Source organism: Eumetopias jubatus, unplaced genomic scaffold (assembly GCF_037043125.1).
Source record: "Eumetopias jubatus isolate StellerSeaLion01/CBP00866 unplaced genomic scaffold, mEumJub1_p1.0 scaffold_13, whole genome shotgun sequence".
In the NCBI taxonomy this organism is placed as follows: domain Eukaryota; kingdom Metazoa; phylum Chordata; class Mammalia; order Carnivora; family Otariidae; genus Eumetopias; species Eumetopias jubatus.
In genome coordinates, this window is record NW_028274819.1 from 13,346,451 (window position 1) to 13,352,516 (window position 6,066).

The following is a 6,066-nucleotide window of genomic DNA, read 5'->3' on the forward strand; positions in this document are numbered from 1 at the left end:
GTGGTTGAGGTGCCCCAACCCCCATGCAAGGCCATCGCTGGGCCATCCTGGCCCGCCAGCAGCTCGCCGTGACCCTGAACACTCACCTCCCTTGTGCCCGTGGGCTCAGTGTCCCTGAGGAGGGCGTATTGGTGACAGCAGGCTGTGTGCTGATTCGACAACCCCCGAATCTCAGTAACCGAACACACAACGGGTTATTTTCCATTCATGGCACAGTCCAGGGTGCGCTGGTGGTGGGGACGCTCTGCGCCTTGCAGTCATTTAGATCTCAGCTTCTTCACTGTGGTGGCTTGGCTATTGGCAGGGGCCTTGGAGTCCCCCAAGGACCAGTGGGAGACCCTTCCCACAGGGACCATAGGACGGGAGACTCTCCCATCGGCCAGAATTCAACTCCTGGCCCCCGCCAACTGCAGGGGCTGCTGTTTCGGGAAGTGTAGTTTAGCTGTGTGGCCAGAGAGCACTGGGTGTTGGTGAAGAGTCAGTCCTTTTTGCCAGGGAGTTTGGCTTCTGTGAACCCTAAGGGCCCTTTTAGCCCCTGCATTCTGGAGTGTCCGCTGGGCCCTGGCATCCTCCTCGGCCGGTTCCCCAGACCAGCCAACCACTTTCTCTGAGGCTTGTTGAGAAGAGAGGCCCCCGTGGGCCTCGCCTTGTGGAGCCTGAACTGAGTGGCTGAGGTCAGAGCTACACCTGAATTTGGAAATCATCCCATTCGCCAGAGCTTCTTAGCTTGTTACTACGTTATGTTACATTATGTTATGTTACTTTAGGGGGTATGGGGGCTGTTGACCTAATTTGAGAATTTGACCAAAGCTGTGGACTCCCTAGAAAAATGCACATATACACAGCAGCCTGGAATTCCCATCACGGACCTCCTAGACTAATGGTTCTTAACCTTCACCAGGCATCACAGTTTCCTGGGGTGCTTCCTGACATGTACATTCCTGGGCCCACCTCCAGGCTTCTGATCCAGTAGTTGTGCCCAGGAATCTGCATTTTGAGAAGCCCCCTGAAGTAGAGGGGAAAGAAAGGTGGGGGGTCCCAAGTCAGCTCGTGGCTGCACCCCTGGTGGGTCAGTGCCAGGCAACCCCTGTGCCAACCCTCCCGGGGCCCAGCAGAGCGGTGCTGGTGTGAGCTTTGTCCTATTCTCTCCCATTCTCTTTTCCTTGTATGAGTAGGACTGGCAGGAGCCCAAGCCAAACACTTAAGACTCATTAGTGGGACAAATGGAGCCTGGGCTGTCCCGGTGCCCGGGCTTTGCTGGGAGGGAAAGAAGAGATGGTCCCGCTCCCAGGGAAGGCAGAGCCAGATCTGGGGTGTGGGTGGGGGTGTCCCACACTCACCCGCCGCCTGGGGAATGGTTCAGGGCCTTTGTTGGGAGCCCAGGAGAGAGGGCAACCCACTCAAGCTTTGACCATAAAGGCAGGTGTGTGACAAATACCACAACTGGGATAGTAACATTCTCGTGGTGCTGCCATTTCTCGGGGCTGTGCCTGGGGTTCTTGGGAGTGGCCTTGGAGGGGCAGGTGTTGTTGGTCTTTTGCCTGGATTTGGATTTTTGGAAACAGCCGAAAGTCACTTGGAGGCTTGCGTTGGGGAATACTCTGGGCATTCAAGGAAGCTGATCAATTTTGGTCAAAGGTGGCTCTGAAGGCATTTTCTGAAGAGTTGAATGAGCTCTGGAAGAGTCACTAGAATAAATGTGCAGCCTTTCGGGCTGAAGGCAACAGGTCAGTGTGCTTATAAAGGAATCGAGCCTTTTTCAACCCTTTTCCTGGATGTTAGAAAGCTGAGCTGTCCCTTCTCGGAGAACCTTGTCCCAATCCCATTACCAGTAGGAATGTCTCATCACCATCTCTCTCCTATTCCTTGCTTCTGAGGCCCTCACCATGAGTCCGGCCACATATGAATCAGATACCAGATGATGGAGGAAGCCTTTGGGAACTGAACAGGAGTGGAGCCCAAGGAGTGGTCCCACATTCCCTGTGATCTAGGAGCTGGACTTGGTGTTCGAGGTCGGGCAGAGCCTGAGAACAAGCCGGCCTTTGCCCATGGTGCCCTTGGGATCTGGGTGGTAGTGGTGGGTGTTGGGTGGGGGGAGTCTTCTGAAGGGTTGCTGCCCACTTAGCTCTTCCTCCTTCCAGTGTCCTGACCCCAAATGTGATCCAGCCATCTGTCGTGGTCACTGCCTGTCCCGAGAGCATTGGAGGCAGGCCAGTTCTGATGGAGCAGTCATTCCTCGGCTCATGGCCCAGAGCAGGCTGAAGCTGGTGGACAGGATCTCTCTGCCTGTAGCGTCTCACTGAGCCAGAAACTTCGGCTCATCTGGGACAAGCCGTTTGGCCTCTGTAGCAGCTGCCCACCCCCCTTCCTCTCCCAGCAAGTGCTGATTGATCACAGACAGGAAAAGGGCTGGCAGGGCTCAGAGGCACACCACCCTGCCCTGGGGAGCGAGCCAGGCCCTTGTGGCTCGAGCCTCCTGGGCGCAGAGTGATAAAGTGGGTTTTAATCGCTGCTGGAGAAACGACTCTAATTATACTTTTATTTATATAGCGCTCTGTCTCCAAAGGGCCAAATACCCGTTCATTCATTTTTTTGAAACAAAGTTTATTGAATTTTCTTCTGATGGCAAAAGCAGAACATTCATGGTGGACCACCTAGAAAACACAGAGAAGTAAGATTCAGAAATCCTCCTGTAACATCGTCGCCCAGATATGCCGCCAACATTTTTTTTTAAAGAATACTTTTTATTTTAGGATAGATTTTTTTTTTTAAAGATTTTATTTATTTATTTGAGAGAGAGAGAGAATGAGAGATAGAGAGCACGAGAGGGAAGAGGGTCAGAGGGAGAAGCAGACTCCCCGCTGAGCAGGGACCCCGATGCGGGACTCGATCCCGGGACTCCAGGATCATGACCTGAGCCGAAGGCAGTCGCTTAACCAACTGAGCCACCCAGGCGCCCAGGATAGATTTTGATTTACAGACATGTTGCCAAAATAGTACAGAGAGTTCCTCTAAACCCACACCCAATTTGCCCTAATAGTTTACATTTGTAAGGTACACATTTGTTACAACTAATGGAGCAATATTGATGCATTGTTATTTATTCAAGTCCACACTTTATTCACAGTCCTTAGTTTTTGCCTAGCCTCCCCTTTTCTGTTCCAGGATCCCATCCTGGACACCCCCATTACATTTAGTAGTCACGTCTCCTTAGGCTCCCCTAGCCTGGGACCATTTCTCAGACCTTTCTTGTGTTTGGTGACCTTGACGGTGTGGAGGAATCCTGGTCTGGTAATTTGTAGCATGTCCTTCAGTGTGAGAGTGTCTGATGTTTTTCCTGTGATTAGAAAGGGATTATAGGTTTCCGGGAGGTAGAAGTAAAGTGCCATTTTCATTCTATCGAAAGTACAGGCTCTTAGTATGACCTATCATTTGTTCATTTTTTAAAACAGATTTATCCATTTATATTAGAGAGTGAGCAGGGGGAGGAGCAGAGAGAGGGGGAGAGAGAGAGAGAAGCTCCCTGTTGAGCGCGGAGCCCGCCGTGGGGCCCGACCCCATCACCTGAGCAGAAATCAAGAGTCGGATGCTCCACCAACTGAGCCACCCAGGCACCCCTATCATTTATTCATTTTAACCATGCCGGGCTGGCCGAAGCAGTGTCTGTCAGGATTCTCTGCTGTCAAGTTATTCTGTCCCCCTTCTATACTGTACTCTTTGCAAGGAAGACCCTAGCTTTGGCATATTCACAGATATGCTTGCAGTCTCAACGTTTCCCCTCACCCCCAAAGCAAAAGCAAAGTCCCAATGGGCGCTTGTTAACTCCTGACCGCTAAGGATCTTGCCAGAAGTTGGGATCTGGGTTCTAGCCTTGACCCTTCTATTTTCATAATTTCTGGAGCTCTTAGCAGGGAGGCACCAATTACCTTTTTAAATGTGTCTGTGCCTTAGTTTCGTCCATGAAAACCGAACTGTTGAGTACTTACTATGCACCAGTCCCTGTGTGAAGTGCGTTCCATGCCTTGTGAATCCACGGATGACCCAGTGACGGAGGTGATGTTACTGTCTTCATGTTACAGCTGAGAAAACTTTGATTTGCAGAAGTTGCCCAGAGTCACGCAGCTTTGCAAGTGGTAGAGCTGGAATCGAGACCTTGGTCTGTGACTCCAGAGCTCGGCGCCAAACCATGCTTACCTGGCCTCGTTAGCCACAGTGCAGGGAGGTTCAGAGTGCGGGCTCACGGGTTTCAACCGTGGCTCTTCCATTCATTAGCGGTGTGGCCTTGGGTAAGTCACTTCACATCTTTCTGCCTCAGTTCGCCTATCTGTGCAATGGGGACATGACATCTTCCAGATGGGGCTATTGTGAGGCTTAATTTTTTTTTTTTTTTAAGATTTATTTATTTTTGAGAGAGAGAGAGTGTGAGTGAGTGCATGAGCAGTGGGGAGTGGTAGAGGCAGAGGGAAAGAGAGAATCTTAAGCCCCTGAGATCATGACCTGAGCCGAAATCAAGAGTCAGACGCCCAACCGACAGGGCCACCCAGGTGCCCCGAAGCTTAAATTACTTTAAAAACATGCTTGGCTCAGGGTAAGCAGGGAGTGTTATCATTATTGTTATTACTATGGTATTTTTTTCATTTGTCCGTCCATCCGTCCGTCCATCCATCCATCCATTCATCCAGGAAAAGCATTGCCTGCTCTGGGCCCCTGTTTCCCATCTATCGTGGGTGTCGAACCAGAGTAGGAGTTCTTAGCCCTTTTTGTGCCATGGACCCTTCTGGTAGGCCAGTAAAATAAAATACACAGGATCACAAAGGAAACTAATTATACTGAAATAAAGCTATCAAAATATTAAAAAACAAATCTGTGGTATATGTGTTTATTTAGTAACATAAAACAAGATCTGGTGGTAGGTCCAATCACTACTACAATTTTGAGGTGGTAATATTAACAATGTTTTGAGAATACTGCAATGACTAACGAGCTATGAAAAAACCTGTCATTATTCTTAGTGACAAAGCCTTAGGTACTCCGGATTCTACTGTGGTTTGATGCTTCTGTTCACAATAGGAAAAAAAGGCTAAGTTTCAGTTACAGGCGTGTGAACACTGTCCCCCTCAGTTCAAGTTCACAGATGGCTGAATTGTTAACCACGGACCCCAGATTAAGAACCGAGGTGCAGGATGCCTCGGGTTCCTTCCAGCTCTGCCAAGTGTGAGTCTGATCCCCAGGAGTCCTCTGGGTGGGGAAAGGGAGCCCTGGGCTCTGAGGATGTTGGCCCCAGGACAGACATAACACAGGGCCTTTCAAGCCTCAGCCTGGCTTTCCTGAATTGCTCTTCGAGAGAGGTTTCAAAGACACTGGCTGGCAGCGCCCGCCTGTGGAGCCTTTGCCCTCATCGATCAATGGCTGCAACTGCAGGATCTATTAACCCAGCCCTTTGTTCTCAAGAAGCAACCTGCCTTTCTTTGTTAACCCCTGCCAGTCTGGCCCCAAACAGGATTCCTTCTGTGTTCCAGGCTCAGCACTAGGTCCAGACACACATCAGGAGAAGGGCAGCACCCCGTGGATGACGGGGACCCAGCAAGGGTCCTCGGCTCTGCTGGGTTCTCTCATTGAAATGTTTGGCTCACTGAATCAGCAAAGACGTCAAGCCCCAGGCCCAGCTGAGCTTCAGACACCGTTCTCTCCAGATTACTAGAAGCCTCTATCCCTGCTTTACCATGCATGGGAGTTTGGGGTCTTTTCCACCCCAGGATCCACACATAACCATCCCCACCCCCCATCTCTCTCGCGCCCTCTCGCTCTCGCGCGCGCGCTCTCTCTCTCTCTCTCTCTCTCTCTCTCTCTCTCTCACACACACACACACACACACACTCTCTCTCTCTCTCTCTCTCTCTCTCTCTCTCCCCTTCAGATTCATATACAGGTTAGGGCTGGTCTTACCCAGCATGAAAAGGAACCATAGACTCAAGCTTTGGGGTGCTTGGAAGGTGGGAAAGGACTTCTCTCCCCTAAAGTCTGCAATTTGCGGCCCCTGATAGCCGGTATCTTCATCACTAACCA